The 27,742-nt window shown below is 41.5% G+C and overlaps 1 protein-coding gene across 1 annotated transcript in view; it reads right to left on the bottom strand.

Moving 5' to 3' along the window:
* The window catches only part of LOC122694965 (interferon-induced very large GTPase 1-like), a 1,416,129-nt gene that overhangs the window by 251,949 nt on the left and 1,136,438 nt on the right, over window positions 1-27,742 (bottom strand). The gene's annotated exons all lie outside the window — the stretch shown is intronic.

Here is a 27,742-nt window from a genome sequence, read left to right as displayed (position 1 = left end):
GTTGGACTTTAAGAAAGCTGAGTGCAGAAGAATTGATGCTTTTGAACTGTGATGTTGGAGAAGACTCTTGAGAGTCCCTTGGACTGCAAAGGGATCCAACAAGTCCATGCTGGTGTTCATTGGTAGCTGAAGTCCTGGGTGTTCATTGGTAGCTGAAGCTGAAATTCCAATACTTTGGCCACCTGATGCAAAGAGCTGACTCATTTGAAAAGACCCTGATGTGGGGAAAGATTTAGGGCAAGAGGAGAAGGAGATGACAGAGGATGAGATGGTTGAATGGCATCACCAGCTCAATGGACATGGGTGTGAGTGGACTCCAGGAGTTGGTGATGGACAGGGAGTGCTGGCGTGCTGTTGTTTATTGGGTCGCAAAGAGTCGGACACGACTGAGCAACTGAACTGAACTGAATTGGAGAGTATATAACTCCATTGCTAACACTAGCAAAGGTGTTTTCTTTCTGCCCCCTTCTGATGTCTATGTCAGAAACTTTCTCTGTCTCCTTTTTACTTTAATAAAACTTTATTACACAAAAGCTCTGAGTGATCAAGCCTCATCTCTGGCCCCAGATTGAATTCTTCTCCTCTGGAGGCCAAGAATTCTGGCATGTTTCATGGTTCAGCAACAACCTTTCATCTTGGGGGCTCGTCCGGGATTCTTCAGGAGAAGGTAAGGATGCGTGGAGCTCTAATTCTTTGTTCTCCTAGTGAACACGTTTTCTGCTGTTCTTTACTACTCTATGGTGTGCTTGTATGAATGAATGACATGCCCCACGCAAAGCAAGTGAAGAGCCCTGCTCTGTGGTTCTGCCGTGACCTCATACAGCTTATGGCAAAACCTATTGGGGGTTTATACAGACCTGCCAATGCCAAGAGGCACCCAACGTCTCCTCTGGGAACCAGCCAGAAATGGGGAAAGCATGTGGACCAAACTCTCCTTTCTCAGTCAAACTTTCCAGTCTCTTTGACCATTTCATAATTTCTTAGGAATTAGAACTACTGACCTAAACTGTCAGATCATAGACTTTCATGGGACTTGTGATCTATGCTGTTACTCTGTACTGTTACTTAGGTCCCAAACTTGGATTGGTTGTCAGGAAGTGCCTAGCCTCGCTAGGAATCAAAAGTTTGGAAGCTAGATGGAGCTATAGCTCCAAGAGCATCTCTGAGGTTAAAGGTTACTCACATTGAAAATGCGATGGGTTTCTTCTTTGGTAATGCTAGCTCTTAGTGCATCAGAGGAGGCTCCTATACTGGTATGGTGATGCTTGGAAGGAACATCACAGTTTTATGTTCGTGCCGGTCTTACTGTGGTCAGGAATATACTCAGGGTCGTGCACAAGCACTCAGGTGAAGAATGTTTCCTTCCCGGTCTTAGCTTGGGAGGCATTCCGGAAAGTTACTCTGATTGCACCCTGGATGGCATCAGAGGCAAGCAAGGTTTTAGTGGTGAGGAACATGACATCAGTCTGGGATGCCATCAGGTCTACCGCTGGTGCATCTCCACCCCAGCTTGGTGGTAGAACCGGGAGGGATGAGTACGGCACCCGTGTCAGTAAGGGACAGACTAAGTCCGACCAGGGAAGGAAAGCTTTGTTGTAAAGTCTGTCTACACCCCCATCTAGAGCAGGGAGGGACACCTCCGGTAGAAAGATGGCGCTTGTCGCTTTTTTTTCTCTCTTACAGATGGGAGCTAACAATTCCAGCCTCACTCTTTTGAATTGTATAGATGTGATCCCCAGAGCTTAAAAAAGACATGTCTGATCTTCCTATGCGATACTGCATGGTCATGGTATCCACTGGAGGATGGCAAATGGTGGCCGGTTGGGGGGGTCTCTTAATTATAATACTGTTCTACAATTAGACCGGTTCTGTAGAAAACAAGGGAAATAGGTAGAAGTAGCATATGTGTTGCCCTTTTTCTCTCTGCAAAATATTCCAGACTTATGTCCTAAGGATATAGATTTGGGTGTGAAACATTCAGGCCTCTCCTGTCCTACTTTGCCTCCACACCCAGGACTCCAAACTGAAAGTCAGAGAACCCCCGCAAGAAGGGTTGCCTTGGTCTCAGTAAAAACCCAATCTGAGATTCAAACTGACCAAGTAGCAGTCCAAACAATACGACCTCAGACTACTCTGGTTTCAATAGAAACTCAGACCATCGAAGTAAGAGATGAAATGGCAGACAGGAGACAAAGATATAAGGAAAAGCAGGTTTCTCCAATCTATCCCTGGGATCATATGTGCAGAGAAGCCAGAGAGGTTGAGGAACAGCCACACAAGCTATTGCCTCTTCATGAAGCACCCACCAGGAGAAATAATCAGTCTATGAGAGTTAATAAGCCCTTTTCTTATCAAAAAATACAAAGAATCAAGGAGGATCTGGGAGACTATTTAGAGGACCCAGAAAAATATATTTTTAAAGGTATTACTCTGCTTTATGACCTTACTTAAGATGTCAAAAGGCTGACTCTTGACTCAAAAAGTTGAGTTTTGGGAAAAGCGGTTGCTTACAGAGATGAATGGCTTGGTAACGAATCAGTAGGGAAGAGGGAGGATGAGATAGCCCCCCTCCCAACTGGGAATCAGGTGGTCCCAACTATAGAACCAGACTGGGACTATAACACAGCTAAAGGAAGATGGGATCAGAGTCATTTTGTCAGATGTATTCTTGAAGGACTCAGGCAAGTGTGTGCTAAGACTTTAAACAATGCCAAATTGGCAAACATAGAACAGAAGGAGAAAGAAACTTCTGGTAAATTCCTAGGTAGAGAGAAGCCCTTCACAGGTTCACCGAGATTGATCCCAAAAATGAAGAGAGAGTGATCTTAAAAGATAGATTTCTCAATCAGCTCTAGGTATCTGCCGCAAGCTATTAAAACAGGCGTACAGACCAAATCAGTCTTTAGATAAGCTGTTGCAACTGGCTCAAGCAGTCTATTATGGTAGGGAATATGAGGAAAAGAAAGGCAGAAAAAGATAAATAGGTGGAAGCCCTCGCAATGACTGTCAGAACCGTTCTTAAACAGCCTGAGAAAAATTCCCAGAGGGACCCAGGTGAAAGGGGATGGGCTTGCTATTACTGTGGAAAGGAGGGACACCACAAGCAAGATTGCCCTCACGCATCTAAGCTGCCCCTGGCTCCATGTCCGGTCTGCAAGGGACCACACTGGAGGAGAGATTGCCCCCAGAGGCGTAGGTTCCAGGGATGGGACACTCAAGACAATCAGGACTGAAGGTGCCCGGGGGTCCCCACACAAGCTCTGTCCTAATTACACCTGAGGAACCCTGGGTATTAATGTGTGTGTGTGTGTAGCAATCCATCGATTTCCTTTTAGATACTGGAGCAACTTACTCTGTTCTTACTGGCCCCTGGCCCACTTTCTTCCTGATCCGCTTCCATAATGGGACTGTCTAGACGAGCCAAAAGGTATCATTTCAGTTTTTGTTTAAGCTGTAACTGGGTCTCTGTACTATTTTTCACATGAGTTTCTGATCGTGCCAGAGTCTCCCTCACCCCTTTGGGGAGGGATATACTGAGTAAGGTCCATGCCTCTGTTTTCATGAATATGGAGCCGTCCCTTTCTCTCCATTTAATTTAAAAAAAAAAGTAAATCCTAGAGTGTGGGCTGAAGGAAAATCTGTGGGTCGAGAACAAAATGCTATTCCTGTAGTTGTCAAGCTCGAAGACCTGCACTTATTTCCACATAAGAAGCAGTATCCACTGAAACCTGAGGTTAAGGGTTAAAACCCATCATTGACAATTTAAAGGAGCAGGGACTATTAATTCCCTATTAACAGTCCATGCAACACTCCTATTTTGAGTATAAAGAAATCAAATGGTAAATGGAGATTAGTTTAAGATTTATGAATAATAAATGACTCTGTAGTTCCTTTACACCCCATGGTGCCTAATCCTTATACTCTATTGTCTGAAATTCCTGAACAAGCCAAATATTTCTCAGTAATTGATTTAAACGATGCCTTCTACTCAGTGCATTTGGCGGAGGAAAGTCAGTTTCTATTTGCCTTTGAAGACCCTAAGCAGCCAGCTTCTCAGTTAACCTGGCCAGTTTTGCCCCAGGCATTTCGTGACAGCCCTCACTTATTTGGACAGTTTGTCATGGGATCTACAAAACTTTATAGCTCTGAAGCGGTAGTACTACAATATGTAGATGATATTCTGCTCTGTGCTGAGACAGAGGAAGCTTTTTCAAAGCCTCAGAAGATTTCTTAAACTTTCTGGCAGGCTGCGGTTACAAGGCATCAAGAGAAAAGCCTCAGCTTTGTCAACAATCTGTTAGATATCTGGGCCTAATCATATCAGAAGGGACTAGGGCCATAAGCCCTGAGAGAATTAAACCTATACTAAATCATCCCCTACCTATGACTTCAAGACAACTGAGAGGATTTGGGGGAATCACAGGCTACTGCCGCATTTGGATTCCGGGTTATGGGGAACTTGCCCAGCCTTTATATAAACTTATAACAGACTCAGCAAGCCCAAACTGACAAACCGGTTTGGTCTCCAGGTACTCAAAAGGCTTCTAAGGTTCTTCAGACTGCTGTCCTGCAAGCTCCCGCTTTGCGCTTGCCCACAGGGTCAGAATTTAATTTGTTTGTCACTGAAAGAAAAGGTATGACTTTGGGAGTTTTGACACAACCCCGAGGGCCTCACCAGCAACCTATTGCTTTTCTAGGTAGAGAATTAGACCTAATTTCATGTGGGTGACCAGTGTCTAAGAGTAATTGGGGCAACGGCTTTATTAACACCTGAAGCTTTAAAAATAATGGATGAAATCTTACTGGACTGACTTCTCATGATGTGAGTGGAATCTTAAATTCTAAGGTTAATACTTGGATGACAAACAGCAGACTTCTTAAATATCATTGTTGTTAGAAGTGCCATGAGAGTGTATGCTCCTCGGTTCTTTGTCTCGTCACAACAGAAATTTGGAGTGACGGACATTAAAGCCCCTTGGCGGGTCACAGCTCTTGGAGGACAGACCGTGTTATAGCTCTCAGGTCTCGAACGAACCATGTTATAGCTCTTAAATAAATCAGTGTTACAGCTCTATTTGTTTAGATAATAGCTGGAAAATCCATCTTTGAGGCATGAGGGCACGTCGATCCAAAGACGCGAAGAGAAGATCGCCCCATCGCGCGGGAGAGAGGGAGGGAGCAAAACAGGGAGAGAAGAGGGCTTTGGCTCCTCTTTTTATATGCTTCTCTGTCCCTGGGCCTGCCTTATGTAAATTGGGCCGACCAGGAGTGTTGTTGGTTTTACCTGAGGTTCTCACTCCAGTCCTCGGACCTTCCTTTGTTTTATTTTCGCAGGCTTTCCCTTCCAGGTCTTTTAGCCACCGCCATTTTGGACTCTTTTCCCCTATTCTAACTACCTAACATTCCCCCCTCAAGAGATGGGAGGCCCAATTCTTTGGGATTAGGGGCATCGAGGTCTTTCTGGCTACTTCCTGCTGAACTGGGACGGCGAGGGGCATTGGTCCTCCCCCTCTTGCTAGTCTCAGGCCTCATAGTCCTTATAGCAGTGTCCATCTAAGGGTGACTGAGGTTTTCCGTGGTTGGCTGTAGTTTTATCTTTGTTGAACTGGTGCTGCATGTCGTAGCTTGACCTGGGCAGAGACAAGACAGGTTAGACAATTGACAGTACATGGAACAATCATAAGCAGCAGCAGTATGGAATAACAAGGACTAGTAGGGGCGTTAGCCAATTTTAAATTTACATCACCAGGATGGCTCAAGTCCCTCCTTGTTCAGGGATCAGAAGATCTATCTCCTGTCTGTTTTGGAGTATTATTTTTGTCAAACTGGGTTGGCCCTTTAGAGCTGTTTTGAGAAATCTTATCCCCAGAGACCAGATTTTGGGGTTGTTTATTAGAAGGGCACTCATTTGTAGTCCTGAATAGGTATCTGAGATCTCCCAGGGGCTCACAGTTGTATTGAGTGTCCTCTTCTGTTTTTTTCCACGGCTTGACTCTTGAGCAGTGAATCCAGGAGTCATGTCCTGGCACCTTGACCACTGTGGGAGTAGAAAGTATTACAGGGTAGGGGCCCTTCCATGTGGGCTGGAGTTGAGCCTTTGGGGACCCATCTTTCCAGACTTTAATTAGGACTTGAGTCCCTGGAGCATATAGTGGCGAGTCTTTAGAGTCTTTTGGGTCCTGGTTCATACCCCACAAGCGTATATCCTGTTGGAATTGCCCAACGGCCATGGTATAAGACTGGAGGGTCTGAACCTCTGGATCTAGGAAGAGGTCATTGACATAAACAAAAGGTCTCCCATATAGCATCTCATAAGGACTAAAACCAACCTGTTCCTTAGGGGCAATACGGGTACGGAGGAGAGTTATTGGTAAAGCCTCCTTCCATCCCAGGGAGGTCTCTTGGGTTATCTTTTTTATTGCTGATTTTAAGAATTGGTTGGCTCTTTCTACTTTTCCTGAAGACTGAGGCCTCCAGGCACAATGGAGATAGTAAGTAATGCCCAATGCTTTAGAGATTCCTTGGGTGATCTTAGAAGTAAATGATGTCCCACTGTCACTTTGTAATGACCTGGGCAGACCAAACCTTGAAATGATTTCATGGAGCAGTCTTTTTACTACCTCCTCAGCCTTCTCAGTCTGGGTGGGAAAGCCTTCAATCCATCCTGTGAATGTATCTATCATGACTAATAGGTATTTATACCCTTGAGAAACTGGCATCTGGGTGAAGTCCATCTGCCAGTCCTCTCCTGGATAAGCCCCACGTCGCTGGACGGGCTGGGCAGCTGGGGTCTTCGAGCTCCTTGGGGATTGTTTAATTGGCAAGTGGGACAAGAGGAGACCACTTGTCTTATAGTTGTTTGGAAGTCTGTTCCTCTGAAAGACCTTTCTAGTAATATGTGGAGGGCCTTTTCTCCTAAATGAGTGGTGGCATGTAAGGAGTTAACCAACTTCCATTGGAGGTTTCCAGGCAGAAAAAGGAGCCCCTCCTTTTGGAACCACCCCATATGATCTTCTTGAAAGCCCTCACTCTTAGCTTTAAGAGTTTCACCTTCAGTATATGAAGGAGTTTCTGGCAAGTTAGTCTGTGGAACTAAGGTGGCAACCCCTATTAGGTCATGGTTCTGTAACGCTGCTCTCTTAGCAGCCTGATCGGCTGCTTGGTTCCCTCGTGCCACTTCTGTGCTCCCTTTTTGGTGCCCTTTACAGTGGGAGACTGAAACCTCAGTGGGCAGATGGACTGCCTTTAAGAGTCTAAGGATTTGATCACCATATTTGATTGGGGACCCTCGGGTGGTCAAATGGCCCCTTTCTTTCCAAATAGCTGCATGTGCATGTAGCACCAGAAAGGCATACTTGGAGTCAGTGTAAATGGCTATTCTTTTCCCTTTTCTCAGCTCTAAAGCTCGAGTCAGGGCTATGAGCTCAGCTAATTGGGCTGAAGTACCTGGCGGCAGAGGCTTAGCCTCTATGATCTCAAAATTGGAGACTACTGCATATCCGGCTCTTCTTTTTCCATCCAAGACAAAGCTGCTTCCGTCAGTGTACCAGATTTCTTCAGGATTGATCAGAGGATCTTCTGACAATCTCTCTCGGGGTTTTGTCCAGTGGTCCAAGGTTTCTAGACAGGAGTAAAAGGGGAGAGAGCCCTCGGGGGTAGGCAGGAGGGTGGCTGGGTTAAGAACCTCACAAGGGGATATAGTGAGGCCTGGATTTTTCATCAATATTAGTTGATATCTGAGGATTCTTTGATCAGACATCCATAAATGGCCTCTCCCATTTAGGAGTTGTTTTACTTGGTGGCTGGTGAAAATAGTTAGTTTGCCCCCAAAGGAGAGTTTTAAAGCATCTTTTATCATGATTGCAATAGCTGCAAGATTTCAAAGGCAGGGGGGCCAGCCGTGGGTGGTTGATCAAGTCTCTTGGATAAGTAAGCTACAGGCTGGGGCTCAGATCCCAACCTTTGAGTTAACACTCCCAAGGCTATTCCCTCTCTTTCAGGGACATAAAGTTGGAATGCTTTTTTTGGATCTGGCAACCTCAAGGCAGGTGCCTGAGTTAAGGCCTGTTTTAGTGTAGCCTCTGCCTTCTTTTGAGGAGTTCCCCACATTAGTGGGATTGAATCATCTCGTCCCTTTAAGCTTTTATATAAGGGCTGGGCAATTAGACCATAATTGGGTATCCAGATTCTACAGTACCCAGTTAGCCCCAGGAAAGCTCGCAATTGTTTTCGAGTCGTGGGGGAGGGCAACTGGAGGATTCCTTGTACCCGATCAGAGGACAGCCTCCTGGACCCATGTGCAATCTGAACTCCCAGGGAAGTGACCTTTGTCTCAACCATCTGTGCCTTGGCACGGGAGACTTTATATCCCCTTTCTGCCAAAAAGTTTAGAACCTGAATTGCATGTTGTTGGGCACTTTTTTCATCTGGAGAGCAGATTAGTAGGTCATCTACATATTGTAATATTTTCCCATTAGGTGCCAGGTCTACATCTAGGAGATCCTGGCTAAGGGCCCGTCCAAACAAGTGGGGGCTGTCTCTGAACCCCTGAGGTAATACTGTCCAAGTCATCTGTTGGTGTTTTTCTCCTGGGGCCTCCCACTCAAAGGCAAAAAGATATTGGGATTCTTTAGCCAGTGGTATGCAAAAAAAAAATGCATCTTTGAGATCCAAGACTGTAAACCACTTGGCACTGGGTGGGATTTTTCCCAAGATTACATAGGGATTGGGTACTGTGGGATGGAGGGGGACTACAGCTTCATTTATGATCCGGAGATCTTGAACCATTCGCCAGGTTCCATCCTTTTTCTTTATTGAGATGATTGGGGTGTTACATGGCAAACTGGTGGGGACCAATAGCCCACAAGCAAGGAATTTATTTATTAAAGGCTGTAGTCCCTCCCGAGCCTCTTTTGAGAAGATATTGTTTCCGGTTAGGAAACCAAGTGGGATCTCGGAGGACAATGATGACCGGTTCAGCTTGGTGGGCTCGTCCGGGAATCCCCTGGTCCCACACCTGGGGGTTAATTTTGTCCTCCCATAGTCTTTGCTCTCTCTCTATTGGAGGTGTGATGGGTTCCTCAGTAGTAACCAGAAGCTGTAGGGCCCTAGGGGCTGAAAAGCTTCCCATCACGAGGGTGGTCCCCAGTTTAGTGAGTATGTCGCTTCCCATTAAGGGAGTAGGACACTCAGGGACCACCAGGAACTGGTGGGAGAATATCTGTGCATCCCAGCAACAAAGAAGTGCTTGGGTGAATCTTTTAGTAGTTGTTTTCCCTGTAGCACCCAAAATGGTACAGGTTTGGGAGAAGGCTCCGGAGAAGGAGATCAAGACAGAGTAGGTAGCCCCTGTGTCAACCAAGAAATTCTTGGACCTACCTGCCACATCCAGTCGCACCCTTGGCTCCAGCCCCGTGATGGTTATCTGTGACAGGCAGGCTGGCTGGAGTGGGCCGCTTCAGCCCTCTTGAACCATCGTGAGGGAAGGCTTGGTGCTTGACCTTGAGGCTCTTGGGTCCCGAGGGCAGAGTGCCGCCCAGTGTCCCAGTTGATGGCATTTGTGGCAAGCTGTTCTAGGAGACTTGTCACGGTTAGGACACTCTTTAGCCCAATGTCCCGCCTGTCTACAGATTAGGCATTTACCTCGTGTCTTGTCATTCAAGGGCTCAGGGTGTGCCATAGGGCTTCCCTGGAGGGCGGCCAGCATCTGGGCATGTCTTGTCTCTTTCCTTCTCTCCCTCTCCTGGGCCTTGGCCTCCTTCTCCTGTTCTCTGTTATAAAAGGTATTGGTGGCTGTCTGGATCATCTCATCTAAAGAGGCAGCAGGGTCTTGCTGCTGTAGCTGTTGTAACTTAATTCTGATATCTGATGCACACTGGGACAGGAATTTATCCTTTAAAATCACCTGTCCTTTGTAAGAGTCTAAGTCCAAATTGGTAAACTTTTGGAGGGCCTCTTTTAGCCTTTCCAGAAAGGCAATGGGGTTCTCATTGGACTCCTGAGTTATTGCTGACACCCAGGCATAGCTGATTACTTTTTGCTGGGCTGCTTTCAGTCCTGCCTTTATACAGATTAGAAAATGATCTCTTTCCCAGATGTGCTCAGGGTCATTATAATTCCAGTTGGGATCGGAGGAGGGGACTGCAGTTTCCCCTACTGGGTATCTATCGCTTGACATGTGAAGCCCTGTTGCATACCTCCGGGCTTCCTTTAAGACCCTAGTATGTTCAGGGTCAGATAAAGTTTAACTAAATGTGACCATGATGTCTTTCCATGTCAAGTCAAAGGCCAAAGTAATATGTTGGAACACATCTATGTATTTGCCTGGGTCATCTGTATAGCTTCCCAGGTCTTGTTTGATTTGTCTTAGTTCTAAGAGGGAGAAGGGTTTATGGACACGGGTTGGTCTGAATTCTCCTCCAGTTTCAACTAAGGGACATACTTGAGCTGGCTTTTGTGGAGGGGGTGCTCCCGGATATGGGGGCTGGCTTGGATACAAGGAAGAAGCACCAGGCAACTCGGGAGCTGTGGGAGGTGAGACTTCACGGAAGGTGGGGGGGGGGGGGGTTCCTTCTCTTGGTTGCCTGTGCCTAACCCCATTTGCCTAGTGGGCTCCCTTTTAGGGCGTACAACAATCCCATGCTTAAGACAGAGTTCTTTCATATCTCTCAGTCTGAAGAAAATTGGGACATAGGGGATCTCTGTCCATTTCCCTTGTCTTTTGCAGAATAATTCTAATTGCAGGATGGTATTGTAATTTAAAGTCCCATCCTCAGGCCGGTGTTCCTCGTCCCCCAGTGGATACCGTGGCCATGCAGTGGCACAAAAGAATTTTAAACGACTCCTCTTAAGAGTTAGAGGATCGAACAGCTTCCAGTTGTCAAGGATGCATCTCAGGGGCATCTGCCGGGAAGTGGACTGGTTATTTCCCATCTGAAAAACAGTCATGTTAGGGAGGAAAAGGAAAAGAAAAAACAAAAAGGCTTTTTGAAGCTTATCTTACCCAGTACTGTGGCAACCTGAGAGCCAGGCGTCCCCGGGTCAGGATGCAGATCTCCAGGCAGACTGAGGCGTGACAGCCTCCTAGAGATCGAATCCCCGGGCAGGTCGAGGCGTGACGGCCTCCTGGGACCCTTGGGACTGGAGGATCCCCGAAAGGCTGAGGCGTGACAACCTTTCGAGGACAAGATCCCTAGGCAGGTCAAGGCGTGATGACCTCCTGGGACCCCCGGACTGGAGTTTGGGCGTCCCCAAGATCTCCAGTGTGACCAATGCTAGGCAGGACTAAGGTTGGATATTATACAGTTCTTCCCTCCCAAGGCCAGCTATTTTTTGGTTATCCCTCTAGTAGATTGTAGAGGCAACATTGTGGGCCCGGATGGGGCTGAGGAAAGGAACATGAAACAGGAAGGAAGGAGGGCAGAGCACAACTTTTGGAAGAATGACATAGCACCAGAGCATAATGTAAACCGTTTAAAGTCAATTGGGTCCAATCGAGCAAACTTTAATCCCCAATCTGTAAGCCAAAAGACACACCCAGAGGTGGCAGAACAGCCCTAAAGCACTGTCAGCAGAGGGAAGAGTGGGTGGTTCTCATATGGCTGGGATGATCCTCCCGCTCATTAGCATATGAATTTGCCCAGCTCGCAAAAAACTTAGTTGGGCCACATTCCATGGCCGGTACCCTGTAGAACAGGCGCTTCTCTCTGAATCCTAGCAAATCCACCTCCCACTCATCGCTTTGTCTCTCACTGAATTTTTGCAATAAGACCTCAGAGCCTGAGCCGGGAATCCTGGGTTTTGGTCGGGCTCGCGTCCCGGGAAAAAGAGCTGAAGGAAAAGAGGGGAAAAGCAGTGGGAAAAACGTGCCAAAGAATCCCCTTCATAGCCTACTGGAAAATTTGCTAGATATCTGACCGGTGCTCAGTTTTTATTGGCCTGATAAAGAGTAAGGACAGGAGAACCCCCACCGGCTTGGGTAACAGCTACTGGGGCTCAGCAGAGAGTGCCTTTGGGACATACTGAATAGCCTTTCCAGAGTACCTCTGGCACCCACTGCCGCCTGCCTGTTCGCGGGGGGTTCAAGACCCCTCTCTCCTTGGGGACCCCTCGACTTATCAACCTGCCTAGGAATTGACTCTCTCATTCCCAAGCCACAGGGTCCACTTGTTGACTATATTCTATGGGTCAGTGGTGATCCCCATGTTTTGGGTGAGTATCTCAAGGGCATTCCACCCTTTTCATACACAAAAAGGAATGTGATAATTAGAATGCCCATGGACAGGTGGGTTTATCAAACTCTCCTGCAAGGTCTTAAAATATGTGTCATCTGATTTTTCCCATAAAGTTGGGTCAGAATTGTTACTGTTGAGTAAAACACACAAAGGTTTGGCCAGAAGAAAGAAATTTGAAATCCTGTTTTGTCAATAGCCAACTAGCCTGAGAAAACCTCACAGATAGGGTTTAGCTTGGGGTCTGGGGAAACTTTAGGATACCATGAAGTTTATCTAGGTATGGCCCTTATTCTGATATCAGAGGCCCTAGATGTAGAACTTGGGCTTGGGAGAACTATAATTTTTCATTGGTGACCTTATGTCCCTTCAAAGCTAAAAGCTGTAGCAGGTAGAAGCTGTCTTTTTGTGAGGAGGCATTAAAAGGAGGGCAGAGAAGTAGCAAATCACCTACTTATTGCAACAAAATGGAACCTCTAGGGAAATTTATATCATCTAGATCAGTCTTCAGAATTTGTGAGAAATAAGAAGGACTCATATACATACTCCAAATATGTAACCTTGAGGCAGTACTGTCAAGGTGAATTCTTTTTTTCCCAAATGAAGGTCAAAAGGTATTGGCTAGATTCATCAACTGTATTATTAAAGAATGCACTATATAAATCAGTTACAGTAAAGAATGTGCTTCTTGTGGGGATCGATGTTAGTGATGCATGAAGAGTAGAATGAGACAGGAAGGAGACAGAGGCACAACCTTTAAAAGAATGATATGGCCCTTGAAGACACAACATATACTGGTTAGAACCAGCTAGGATGAATTGACTTCCACTAGACCTTGAACCTCGTTATGCATTCATTGTAGTTTATCAGCGTGCTAAATGACACACCTGCCAGAGCTATGACCATTCTGAGGCCAACTGGAAAAGGTCAAAAAGTAGGCAGTGGTCCAACTCCTGAAAATCCCAGGCTTTTCCCCAAAATAGTTGGAATAATCATCCCACTCATTAGCCTATTAAATTATCCAACCTATGTTTTGGGGCCTCTCATCTTTTGGGATGGCCCTACTCTGCCTATGGAGTGTGTTTTTCCCATGGACTCTTGCCTTCTTGAATTGGCCCAAACTCTTTTTACCCAGTATGTTTATATACCTGAATAATCTTTTCACTTTACTATGGCTCACTCTTGAATTCCTTGTGGTGTAACACCAGGAACAAATACTTGGCAGCTGTGCCAGGAACTTGTCTGAGTCCTGGGACGTGACCATCTTCTTGTGCCCCATTTTCTTTTCTGCAACAAGAGGAACTAAGAGGAAAAATGTGTGGTGGATCTGTTGAAGGGCCTAAACAGAAGAAAATAGGCTTAGAGACAGGAAGGAACCTCTTGAAGTTAATTAGAGATCCCATTGTTTGAACTGTTAGTACTCCAAGGCAGGGAGTGCTGTATAGTAGTGGAACTGAGCATGGAGACATTGCTCTAGTGTCCGTTAGAACTGGAAAAGATTCATCCCCAGTTAGGAGAAATGTTTCTCCAAGCCAATTAAGAGAGAGTATTTGGGGGAGTCCTTGATTTCCTCTCATTGAGAATTGGGTGGATGTTGGAAATGCTAGTTAGAGGGCTAAAAGTGCCTAAAGTACTTAAATTTATAACTCTTTTCCAGTGTCTTGGCTCTTTGCAATAGTAGAAACCAGAAAGGTTGTGGTGTCCTTTAGGAGGATTCATTTGCTAGAGTTGAAGATTAAGAATTTTGGTGATCTTCTTTTTAGGTGATAGAGCCACAGTGCAGGAGAGCTTGTTTGCCAGATTAGCTGAATCTGGACTATACATAGTTTTCAATTCCATTCCATTCTGTTTGTTTTGTTTGTTTATTTTCATTAGAAGCGAAAGGTCTTGGCTTAGCCCATTAAAAGCACAGAGTTATTAATAAAAGTTACCCAGGTGGATTTGACATCTGAAGGAAAATTTTCTTTAAAAGTAGTCTGAAGTCACTTAGATTAGTCATGAGCAGGTTCTTCAGATTTTGTTTGCAAGCCTGAGTTTTGCTCCAATTTTAGGTTTTGGAAAAGCCCTAGGAATTTCTTGAAGTTACCTAGTGATTACCCAAGCCTGATTATAATCAGTTGGTGGACTGGTTTCCAGAGATATTCTAGAGATACTTCAGGATTTTCCCAGTTAGTGATTGTCATCCAATACTGGATCTGGTCTTACTGACAAGCATATGAGCCTGCTGGTATAAGTTGATATATTTGAATGAGTATATTAAACTCATTTGGTCAATGGAAATAAGTGAGAATCTTTGGTTAATTTGAGAAAATCTTTGACTATTTGGACTTCCCTAGTGGCTCAGACGGTAAAGCGTCTGCCTAAAGTGTGGGAGACCCGGGTTTGATCCCTGGGACAAGAAGATCCTCTGGAGAAGGAGATGGCAACCCACTCCAGTACTCTTGCCTGGAAAATCCCATGGACGGAGGAGCCTGGTAGGCTGCAGTCCATGGGGTCTCAAAGAGTCGGACATGATTGAGCGACTAAACTAAACTATGGCACATAGTTCAGCTTTAGTCCAGGAATACAAGAAGTTAAAAGTTTAGCCTCTGGATACCCAGAAAGTTTAATTTTAAAGGATCAGACAAATTCAGAGGAAGTGGAAGAATTTCAGAGAAAAAAGGAAGTTACTAGGAGAATTAGAATGGGGGAAGACATGGCATAGAGGATACATAGGCAGAATAGAAGGGGCAGAGGAATATGGCACAAGAGGCAGAGTCTGACCAGAAGGAGCCATGGTAGAGATACAAATGGTGCTGGAGGCAGAGCCTGAGACAAAGAAGCCAAAGAGAAAGAGCCTGAGGATTCAAGAACAATTTTATGCTCCTTTATTCACTTGTTTGCCTCAGTTAATCTTAAAACCTGATAACATTTAGAAACCTCAACGTTTGGGAAAATCAAAATAGGCATTCCTTTCAGCCCTGGAAATTTTAAAGCTATTGTAATCTAGTTAAGCTTTAAGAAAAAAATTTGGGATTTCTTTTTTTCCCCAGAAATGATGTTCCATTTATTCACTGAAAAAGAGGGAGATTAGGCCTTCTTGATCAATTTCTTCCAGTCTCCCCAAACTCCCTCCCTTCACTTTTCCAAAATAACACACTGAGAAACATTTTTGTACAAAAACCACGTTGTTATTCCCCCCCTCACAAAATCGGGTGGCTGTATTACAGGAACGAAACCAGATCAAAGACATAAAAAGAAAGTCACCACTTATACTGAAACACAACAGTGTTAAGAATTCAGGTATTCTGTAGAATTATTACCAGCATAGTTAAAATAAAATTTCGGATTTCAAAAGTTCCCTATGATGGCATAGATATTCTAGACTGTCTTTGGTCAGGTTGTTCCATTTAGCTAGAAATACACATGAAGTAGTACTTTTAACATAAAATCAGTCAGAGTCCCTATAGGGGAACACATAGAAAATATTTAGATAAGTGGATCCTATTCCTCAGGGTTTTTCTCTAGAAAAAAAAGCAATTTTCAAACAATTCAAAGGGCTTATAGTTCAAACAGCTTAATTCAAACAGCTTGCAATTCAGCCTGCAAGATAATTCCAGCCAGTTTTAAGGAAGCAGTTTGGTCCTGGAGGGGTGGAGCCAAAGACTTTTCAGCCAGTTTCCAGAGCACAGCCCCTAATCCAGGGCAATATCTGACAAACAGGCACAACTTTCGTGAAGCAGCCCCTGTTCCTGAAGAAATGGGCCCATGGCTTTTTGGTCAGCTTCAGTTGAAACTGTCTAATCTCAAATCAGAACACAGTATCAAATGAGTACTTGTATAGGTTAACCAGAAAGGTTAAACCTTAACATAAATCCCAAATGCAAAGAGAGCTTCAAGTGCAAAGAGGGGCATGAGTTTATATGCAGGAGAAAGAAATAACTTTAAACTCCAGGGTTAGTGAGAAAAGCAGTGAGCACATGGGCTCAAGTGTGGTTATGGCACCTGTTTACTCACTATCCCCAGAGCCTTCAGGGAGTCTTCTCTAGTTCTTATATGGGTCACCAAAATGTTGATCTAAAATAAATTGACTGCCAAGTGTTTCTCCAGCAAAGGTGGGCTTATTCATGGTAAGCTGAGAATTGCAATTTGAGATCTGCAACCATGGCAAGCCATGTGCATGTCCCCACACAGCAAAGGAAGGAGAATGCTTTCACAGAGGGAAGAAAGAAGCTGGGAGTGCTACAGTAAACGGAGTCCATGGCTTTTCATTGTCCAAGTCTTTGACAAGAATGAGAATTGTTTACCTTGTTGAACTCTTATCATCTTAAGTCATAAGAGTGTCCCCTTCTGGTCTATTTAATTGAGGTTTCTATTTATTTTTTTTTTAGATGAATAATGATTTCTGGTATTAGAAAGAATTTTCTAGAAAATAGTGCTTACAAAATGATTTCATACCTTTCGTTTTCCTGATATAGATAGATCAGATAAGTGAAAATGGATATGTATAGACAAATAACTTGTTTTGTTTTTTTTTTTCAAATAACTTGTTTTAATCAAAGAATTGGCTCTCTTCTTTTATGTTTAGTGGGAGGTGGTAGAAATGTGGTATTCATGATGGTGTGGCTAGAAGGTAGCTGGTAGATGAAAGCAATTATTATTGCCTGATGGACAGATGTTGATTTGGATGCAGATATTTTATTACTTACCATATTATTTTGTCCTTGACATCACCCTTCATACTGTTTCTGCTGCTGCTGCTGCTAAGTCACTTCAGTCGTGTCCAACTCTGTGCAGCCCTATGGACAGCAGCCCACCAGGCTCCTCTGTCCACAGGATTCTCTAGGCAAGAATACTGGAGTGGGTTGCCATTTCCTTCTCCACTATACTGTTTCTACTTATATGTAAGTATAATAAAAATGGATGTTAACATATTTGGTAGATGTCATAAGTCTAGGATAGATTGTGAAAGACTAGGATCACAAAGTAAAACCTAAAGTAGAAATTTCTTTTACTGTAAGGATGAGTGATGGTCAAAATTATAAATTTAGTCATAGGTTATTAAAATCTCAATTATACATCATAAAATCAGCTTCTATGGTATGGTAGCATCTATTTGTCAATGTCTAGAGATTTATAAGAACTATAAAATGGACATTGGTCCTTAGTAGTAAATATGGGGAGAGAGAAGGGCTTCAGAATGTATTTTATAGGTAAAAGAAGAACATAGAAAGGATGATAAAAAATGACTAAGAAATTAATCAACAAAGAGTAAGTCCCATTGTAGGAAAGTGTTTCAGATTAGGTGCTGGTGATCAGGACTTGTTGTGAGAGAGACAGATTTAGAGAAGCTCTCAATATTACTTGTGGAGTTTGAGGGCATTGATGACTTTTATTCTTACTTCTTTTAGAAATCTGATATCATCTACTCTACCAAGTGCCAATGCTGAAAAATGGAGACATTATATCCCAAAGTGGTGAGGCTGAGGGAGTTTTGTTTTAGAAGAGAATGAAATGCCTAGAGGCTATAGAAATAGTGAATTTCAGCAATTGGCAGCACTGATGGCAGAGCAATAAAGGTGGGTAAAGTGCAGTTACTTAGTCATTAAACACATATTTGGGGAGGAGAAAGAAAGATTCCAAATGGGTTTTAAATGTATGTTTATCAGAAACATAGGAATGAAAAGACTATGTATTTTTTAAAAAGAATTATTGAACTCTTATTGTGTATCAGATACAAAGATAAATTTATGAACAAAACAGACTTGTTTCTGATTTTATGAAGATTACTCTAATGGAAAAAACTGCAAAAAAAAAAAACACACATGGAGGCTCAACAATATGCTACTAAAGAAAACTTGATATACCTTTAGCCAGATTCATCAAGGAAAAAAAGCAAGAGACCCCAAATGAATCAAATCACAAAAGAAAAGTAGACATTACAACCAACACCACAGAAACACAAAGGACTAGAGGAGACTACTACGAGCAACTGTATGCCAATAAAAAGTACAACCTAGAAGCAATGGGCATATTCTTTGAAAGATACAATCTCCCAAGACTGAGTCAGAAAGAAATTAAAAAAAATATGAACTCACCGATTATCAGTATTAGAGTTGAATCAGTAATCTAATACCTCCCAACACACAGAAGTTCAGGTCCATATGACTTCACAGGTGAATTCTATCAAACATTTAGAGACTAGTTAACACCTATCTTTTTGAAATTACTCCAAAAAATTGCAGAGGAATGAATACTTTTGAACCCATTCTATGAGGCTACTATCACCCTATACCAAAACTAGACAAAACTACTGCAAAAGAATAAAATTACAGGCCAATATCACTGCTGACCATAGGTGCAAAAATCCTCAGCAAAATGCTAGCAAACCAATTCTAGCAATCCATTAAAAGGATGACACACCATGATCAAGTGAGATTTATCCTAGGGCTTTCAATATCCACGAATCAACGTGTGATATACCACATTAACAAATTGAAGAATACAAATCATATGATCATCTCAGTAGATGCAGAAAAAGCTTTTGATAAAATTCAAGATCCATTTATATAGAAACTCTCCGGAAAGTGGGCATAGAGGGCACATATTTCGACATAAAAAAGGCCATCTATGACAAACGCTAGCATCATATTCAATGGTGAAAAGCTGAAAGCATTTCCTCTAAGATCTGAAACAAGACAAGGATGCCCACTCTCACCATTTTTATTCAACTTTTTTTTTTTGTTAAGACCTAGTCACGACAGAGAAGAAAAAGAAAAGGAATCCAAATTGGAAAAAAGAGAAGTAGAACTGTCCCTGTTGGCAAATAACATGATACTGTACATAGAAAATCCTAAAGATGCTAGCAGAAAGCTACTAGAGCTCATCAATGATTTCTGTAAATTTGCAGGATGCAAAATTAATACACAGACATCTCCTGTGTTTGTATACACTAACAGCAAATATCAGAAAGAGAAATTAAGGAGATAGTCCCATTTACCATTACATCAAAAATAATAAAATACCTAGGAATAAACCTATCAGGACTTCCCTGGTGGCTTAGATGGTAAAGAATATGCCCACAATGTGTGAGACCCAGGTTCATTCCCTGGGTCAGGAATAGCCCCTAGAGTATGCTTTTCCCACTCCAGTATGCTTTTCCCACTCCAGCCCACTCCAGTATGCTTTTCTAGAGAATTTTGTGGACAGAGGAGCCTGGCAGGCCACAGTCCATGGGGTCACAAAGAGTCAGACATGAGTGAGCAACTAACACACACACAAACCTACCTAAGAAGGAAAAAAGACCTGTACTCCAAAAACTATAAGATTCTGATGAAAGAAATCAAGGTTGACATGAACAGATGGAAGGATATACTGTGTTCTTAGAAATAAATATTGTCTAAATGACTATACTACCCAAGACAATCTACAGATTCAATGCAATACCTATCAAATTACCAATGGCATTTTTTAAAAATAGAACTAGAACAAAATTTTTTTTAAAAAATGTGGTATGGAAACACAAAAGACTCTGAATAGCCAAAATAATCTTGAGAAGAAATGGAGCTGGAAGAATTAGACTCCTTGATTTTAGACTATACTATAAACCTAATAGTAATCAAAACAGTATGATATTGGCACAAAAACAGACACAGACCAATGATACAGAATGGAAAGCCCAAAAATAAATCCATACCCTTATGGTCAATTAGTCTATTACAAAGGAGGGAAGACAATGGAGAAAAGACAGTCTTTTCAATAAGCAGTGCTGGGAAAACTGGACGACTACATGTAAAAGAATGACATTAGAACATTCTCTAACACCACACTAAAAAATAGACTCACAGTGAGTTAAAGAACTAAATGTAAGAATGTATACTGAAAACTCCTAGAGTAAAAGATAGGCAGAACACTCTCTAACATAAATTGCAGCAGTATTTTTTGGCTCCATCTCCTAATGTTATGGAAATAAAAAGAAACAAGTGGGACCTAATTAAACTTAAAAGCTTTTGTACAGAAAAGGAAACCATAAACAAAACAAAAAGACAACCTACAGCATGGAATAAAATATTTGTGAACAATGCAACTGGTAAGGGATTAATTTCCAAGTTACAGAAACAGCTCAGACAACTTAATATCTAAAGAACAAATAATCCAGTCAAAATATGGGCAGAAGACCTAAATAGACATTTCTCCAAAAATGATTTGTAAGTGGCCAATAGGCACAGGTGAAAATGTTTAACATTACTAATTATTAGAGAAATACAATTAGTAAATGCAGGAAAGGATGTGGGGGAAAAGGAACTCTCCTACACTGTTGGTGCCAATGTAAATTGGTGCAGCCACTATGGAAAACAGTATGAAGGTTCCTTTAAAAAAGTATAAACAGAGTTACCATATGATCCAACAATTCTACTCATGGACATATATCTGGAGAAAATGCTAATTTGAGGAGATACATGTATCTCATTGTTCATAGCAGCACTATTTACAATAGCCAAATCTTGGAAGCCATGTAAATGTCCATCAGCAGATGAGTGGATAAAGAAGATGTGTATGTATACACAATGGAATACTGCTTAACCATAAAACAGAATGAAATAGTGCCATTTACAGCAACATGGATGGACCTAGAGATTATCATAATAAGTGAAGTTAGTAAAAAAGAGAAAGATGAATACCATATATCACTTATATGTGCAGTCTAAAATATGACACAAAAGAACCTACCTACAACACAGAAACAGACTCACAGACAGAGAAGAGATTTGTGATTGACAAAGTGAGGGGAATGGTTGGGAGTTTGGGATTAGCAGGTGCAAGCTATTAATATATAGAATAGATAAACAAAGAGACTTTACTGCATAGCACAGGGAACCATATTCAATATCTTATAATGAGCCATTTATAAAATGGAATATTACTCAACCATTAAAAAGAATGAAATAACGTCATTTCTAGCATCATAGATGCACCTGAGATTATCATGTGAAGTGTTGTAAGTTAGAAAAAGACAAATATCATATGATACCATTTATATGTGAAATCTAAAAAAAAAAGATACTAATTAACTTATTTACAAAACAGAAACAGCCTCACAGATTTAAAGAACAAACTTACAGTTACCAGGGGAAAATGGTGGAGGGAAGGGATAGATTGGGAGTTTGGTACTGACATGTACACAGTACTATTTTCAAAATAGTTATCCAACAAGGGCCTACTGTATACCACAGGGAACTCTGCTGAATATTCTATAATAAGCTAAATGGAAAAATAATTTGAAAAAGAATAGATACATGTGTATGTATAAATGAATCACTTTGCTGTGTACCTGAAATGAATACAAAATTGCTAATCAGCTATGCTCCAATATAAAATATAAATTTTAAAAATGCAAAAAGGAAAATAATATAGAAAGAATATATATATATGTATATGTATATATCTAAATCACTTTGCTACACACCTGAAACCAATACATCATTGTAAATCAATTATACTTCAATAAAAAGATAAATTTTAAAAAAGGAGTTGGTAATATATTGGGTGGAATGCATGAGTCAAAATAGAGGAATCATTTACATGGTTTGGGGGCTAATCTAGGCATAAAATAATGGTCTTTGGACTAGGGCATGAGAAATGGAAATGGGAACAATGGATATATTAAAGGATATTTAGGAGGGAAAATAATCAGACTTGATAATGTTTGGATATTGGGATGGGATGAAAAAGGGGAAGGAGTCAGGACTCCACCAGACTAGGTAATATTCACTGAGCTACCTACTAGACCTCCGTACCCATAGCTACTAAACAGCTACACTTGGATGTCTCTCAAATACCTGAAATGCAACACATCCAAAACCAGACTCCAGTCCAAGCCTGTTCCTCCTTCTGTTCCTGACACCCTGCATTATCATTATCTCTGTTTCTACAGGCTTACCTCTTTTTGGCTTCCCACTTTCTCCTCTAAACAGCAGCCATACATAATGACCTTTATGTTTGCCATGCCCTTTTACTTTTGACAGTTTTACCTGTTCATTCTGTCTGATTCTCTGTTTTAATTCTCCTAACTTTTCACTACTATTTATTTGCAAGTTTAGATGACATCTTCTCCAAAAAGACTTTCCTGATTCTCTAAAATGTCAATTAGCTGGTCCTAATTTGTGTGCTGATAGGCCTCTGAACTTCTCCCCAATAGGGCTCTGATTACGATAAATGATAATTACTTCTTTGTTAATCTGTCTCTGTCAGTCATTCCATGACTTCAACTTCTCTCTGGAAACCTTAACTGAGTGATGACATGAGGTACCTTTTGAGCTATGTTATTTCCAGTGCTCTTACCTGGGACTGGAACAGGTGGTAGAGGTTTGACGAAATGGTCTCCTCTGGAGACAGCAGAGTAGAACCGCCAGAGATGTTAAAGCCTAGCATGGGTTCAACCCATTATTTCGCAGTCTGATTTCTTCACCTTTTTTCACCATGCCCAGTGGTGGTCTAAGAACCAGGACCAAATAAAATAGTTAGATTCCATGCTCTAGGAGTTTAAAGTCTCAAAGTGAGATGAGATGCTGACACAGAACCCTGTAGAACATAGCAGTTAAGATAGGAAAATTGAAGGTGTAAGGAAGATCAGAGATGAGGAGATGGAAGGAGGGAGAGTGAGACAGAGAGGGAGGATGGGAGAAAAAAAGGAGGAGGCGGAAAAGATGAGGGAGGGGGGAGGAGGAAGAGGAGAGGAAGAAAGGTATGGGGGAGGAGGAAGGGAAGAAGGACATTTGGATGGTGACTAAGAAAAGCCTCACCAAATGTAGTCTTGAAGATTTGCCCCAAGCAGATTTAGTTGGTTAGTTACTCCTTTATCTACTCTGGCAGCCTATATAATCTCCCATTTATGAATCCATTCAGCAAATATTTTTCAGTATCAATAATATGTGTTAAATTATTCTTTGTGCTAGAGATACAGCGATGGGTGGTGGGGTGGGATGGACTACCCAGAATCCATACCATTTCTTATCATATTGTAAGATAATTTAGAAATGGTGAAATATTTCACATATTTTTAAAAATACTATAATAAAATGTCCACTACATATATTTAAGAAATTTAACAATTTGCTATGTTTCCTTTATGGATTTTTATAGAACTAAACATTACAGGTACTATAATAATCCTTTTGTATAACGGCAGCGTTCCTTTCCTTTCATCTTTCCTTAATACCCTTTGTTATGAAATTTGCATGTGTTTTTTCTGTCCAAGTTTATATAATTTTCCTACATACTTAGTTGCATTACTTTTATGTTTTAAAATCTACACACTATATCCATACTTCTGCAGCTTGCCTTTGGAACATTACATTATTGAGATTTTTCTGTGTTTATATACACAGATCTAATTTATGCATTTTCTCTGTATGAAAACACAGTGTCTAAATTTCATTATATGAACATATCATACCATATTTATCCAGTGTTCCATTCCATTGGGAGTTTATTAGATAGATTCTAATTCTCTTTTTGCTATTTCAGTGATTGTGCAATGATTTTGCATATTTCTATTTGAATATTTGAAATATTTCTATATTTCTAAAAGATGTATGCATAGGAAGGTAATTGCTTTGTCATAAGAAGTCATTAAATTCATTAATATGAGTAGACACCTAAGTTATTTTTCCACATTGTTGATTTTTTTCCATCCTAATATATTTAATAATCATGTTCCTCTTCCGATTTGTAATACAACCTCTGTATATGCAAATTTGTATACATGCAAGATTTTTTTCTCCTAAACTACTGTTCTGTGGCTTTGCTATATTTGTCTTCTCTCTGTCTTTGTTAGATTATTCCAAGTAGTATGGATTTTTAAAAGACTTGGTTATGTGGTTGGGTATCTTTTTTCTTTTTCCTGCAGTGTTGATTATATTAGGTTCTTTCGTTAGAAATGCATAATTATTTTAATGTAATCTTTTAAAATTTATATTTTAATGGGAGGATAATTACAATATTGTGTTTATTTCTGCCATATATGGACATGAATCAGTCATAGGCATTCCCCTCCCTCTTGAACCTCCCTCTCACCCATATGTCCCAAATGCCCCCTCCTTTTTGAGCCTCCCTCCCACCTCCTGTACTCTTTTAAAGTTTCATGGAAACTTTGTCAGGTTTTTGGCTATACTTTCATTGAGTTTAGAAATTCATTTTGGGAAAAATGACCAATTTCTGTTACTGCAACTTCTCTTCCACAAATGTGGTTGGTTCCCATTATTTTGATGTTTATGTGTGTCAGAAAAGTTTCATAATTTTCTTTAGTGGACTGACTCTAAGGACTTTTTGGGTTTTTTGATAACACTAATAGCATGACTTTTTCACAGCTTGTGTGTATTTTTATTTTATTTTTGTAGCATAACATATTTTATATATATATATATATATATTTTCATTTCGTATTGGAGTAAAAAAGCTAGGTGAAGAATAGATAAGCTCCTCAGGTGTTTATCCCAGTTCATAAAGTAGCAGAAATTCTTTACCCCAAAGGACATCAGTCAGTGCTTTGGAAGTTTTTGTAGGCCAACTTAAAATTAGTAAAAAATTCTTCTTTTTTACTTTCTAAATATAGAACAGGGTTGTTGGCTGTCTTGAATGCAATGCACATCTTTTTAAAATTGTTTGCTGCCTCTTTCAGTAGCTCTAGAGCAAGTTCTAGTTTAAATCTGTTTGTCAGCATAAATCTGACTCCTTGAGATGCAGCCTCAGCTTCAGTATGGATCACTTGCAGAATTTCATGGAAGTAACTAGAACTGTAACCCTCATTCTGTTGTTCTCTGTTGTGTATGATGTCTTGAACCAGTTTCACAGTTTGAGCTGTTGTCTTCTTTATGATATCTTTTTCAAACTCTTCCTCAGAGGGTCCATATACTGGGAATTCTTGAGGGGTGATAACATGTTTAGAATAATTGATAGAAAATGTTTTCTTTGTACCGCGATACTGAATTTTGTTCACAATATTGGGGTGCTGTTTAAAATGCTCCAGGAGAACATTCTCTAACTCAATATCAATATCAGGCCCCTCAGCAGATGCAAGTGTGGGAGGCAACAGAATGGAGATGTTCTCTGACCAGATCTTGTTGAACATCTCTCTCAGTTCCCTATATTGTAATTCTTTCCTACAGGGGGACTTAGCCGTCCCTCTGATTTTTTCTAATAACCTATGTTCCAGTTTTACTCTTTGCTCTTTGAAAAGGTCTTGTATTTTCTTTCCATTAATTAGATCCTCACATTTTCTCATAGTTTCTACTATAAGATCCTCTTTAAGATTCTTCAAATCATCTTTAAATATTCCTTTCCTCTGAGACAAGATATCTCTATCTCTATCTTCTCGAAAATATCTTTTAAGTTCTTGCTTAATGGCTTCATGTTTTTCCACAACTTGATTCTCAATAGAGCTTCTCTTGATCTCTTTAACTTCTCCTTTCTGAATCTGGCTCGTCAGCTGATTCTGCAAGTCCAGCATATGACTTCTCAGCTCCCAGGTCCAGCTCCTGTACACAGTCTCCAGTTTATTCATAGCCATGACCTCCCGAGTGTTCTTGAACCTGAAAATGAAGTTCTCTTTCACTAAGGCCTCCCATAAATCCTGTACCCTGACTTTAAGTTCTGATATCTTCAAAATACTTCCTCTGGATTCTTCTTTGGCATGCTTAAGAACCCTGCTTCTCAGCTCCTGAACATTGTGGCTATAGCAGGGATTAGGAGGGGCCATTGGGGGAGACCCTTCCCAGAGGTGAGCAAAGTAACAGACGTGGTTCTTGACATCAAACTTAATGACATCACTGAAGTGACGCACCTCGGAGCACTGTTCATGTTTGGCTGCCGTGATTGTCATTTCATCCATTGTCTCTTGCAGCCACCTCTGCTTTGCCATACTTTGATCTGTATCTATAATTTCTTCTACGTTCTGATGAACAAATAGGCATCTTGGTGAGATAGTCAGTTGTTTCATCCTGAGAAAGGCATGGACAGCTATTTGCAGAATATCTTGTATTTCTGAAAGATCCTTTCCCAAAATATTGATTAGAGTTAAGTTTCCAAGTCCAATGACAAAGGTTGCCAACTCATTTTCCTCATTTTGTGCTTTGCTCCTGAGCTCTGAGACTTGCAGTCCTTCTGTGTCCACAACAAGCATAAAATCAAAGCCCAGCTGTTCTCTGAGCATCTCGTCCACTTTCAAAAGCTGCATGTAGGCACCCCGAGTATGTCTTCCAGCATTAAGGTTCAACTGCAGCCCAAACATTGCATTCAGCAAAGTAGACTTTCCTGAGTTCTGCAAGCCAAGGACAGAGAGAACAAACACACGTTTGTCTCCAAGTTTTTCAGAGACCTTGTCAAAAACAGCTGCCACCCACCTCAGGGGCACGTATGAAGCATCCCCATCCATCAGTTCAATGGGAGCCCCGGATATCATCAGGTCAGCAGCCATTTGGGGAAGAGAAAGAAACAGTGTATTTGTTTGGGAGGAAGCTTCTTCCAAAGCTTCCTAGATCTGACCCAGCTCTCTCAAGAGGTGCTCAATTCCCAGGGTGGAATCACTGATTTCTTTGGAAACAGCTTCTAGCTCAGCCTCGCAGCATCTGAGGGAATCTCTCTTTGACTGCTTCTGCTTTTCTGTTCGTACTTGAGGCAACAAAGAACTGTGCCTCTGGTGGAGCTTCTCTAACTCTGTTGTGGTCAGTTGGTCCATTGACATACTCAGCGCCTGCAGAAAGTAGAGCTCTGTGTGGGTCTCCAGGTGGGACTGAAGGCTTTCCAGCAGGGCCTTCATCAGGTCGTTAAGGTTAATGACTTTGTGATACTGTTCACAGCGTATCTTCAGCTTTTCCTTCTCAATTTCGTTCTTATATTGTCCAATGCTCTTGTTTCCTTTTTCTTGCAGCTGATGGAGTTCTTTATCCTTCTTAGACCAGTCATGCCATAGACCTCCTTGAAGAGGTAGTAACTTCCCCTTTATCTCAGATAATTTTACTTTTCTCAAGATGTCCATAAGGATGTCTGCTTTTTTCCCTGCTTCTTGGCAATCTCTTTGGTCCTCATCAATAATAAACTCATACTTTCTTGCCATGTTGGCCCAGTTACTCAGACTATAAGGAGATCCAGATTTCTTCAGCAGCTGTGCTAATGTAACTGTAATTTTATCAGCTAATTCTATCTTATTTAGATTCTTAATTCCAATTCTCACTTTGTGAACATAATTCTTATCCATAATATTTTCTGCATTTTCAAACAAACAGATGAGAGGTTTGGGTGAATTCCAAAATTCAAGTAGAAGGGAGCTATTCATTATGTCAAAATCAGAAGTTGCCAGGAGGATAACAGTGACCGAGGAGACTTCCTGCAGGAAGCGTACCTGCCTCTCATGTATTTCAGCATTTCCATGGAGATTGGTGAAGGCAATACAATTTTCAAATCTGTCCTTAGCTCTCCCACCTGGACAGAACCAGCAGATTTCCACCATACCATCTACCAATAGACATCTATTATTG

This window comes from Cervus elaphus, chromosome 1 (assembly GCF_910594005.1).
Source record: "Cervus elaphus chromosome 1, mCerEla1.1, whole genome shotgun sequence".
Taxonomy (NCBI): domain Eukaryota; kingdom Metazoa; phylum Chordata; class Mammalia; order Artiodactyla; family Cervidae; genus Cervus; species Cervus elaphus.
The sequence above is the reverse complement of the archived record's forward strand: the minus strand, read 5'-3'. Positions and strand labels throughout refer to the sequence as shown.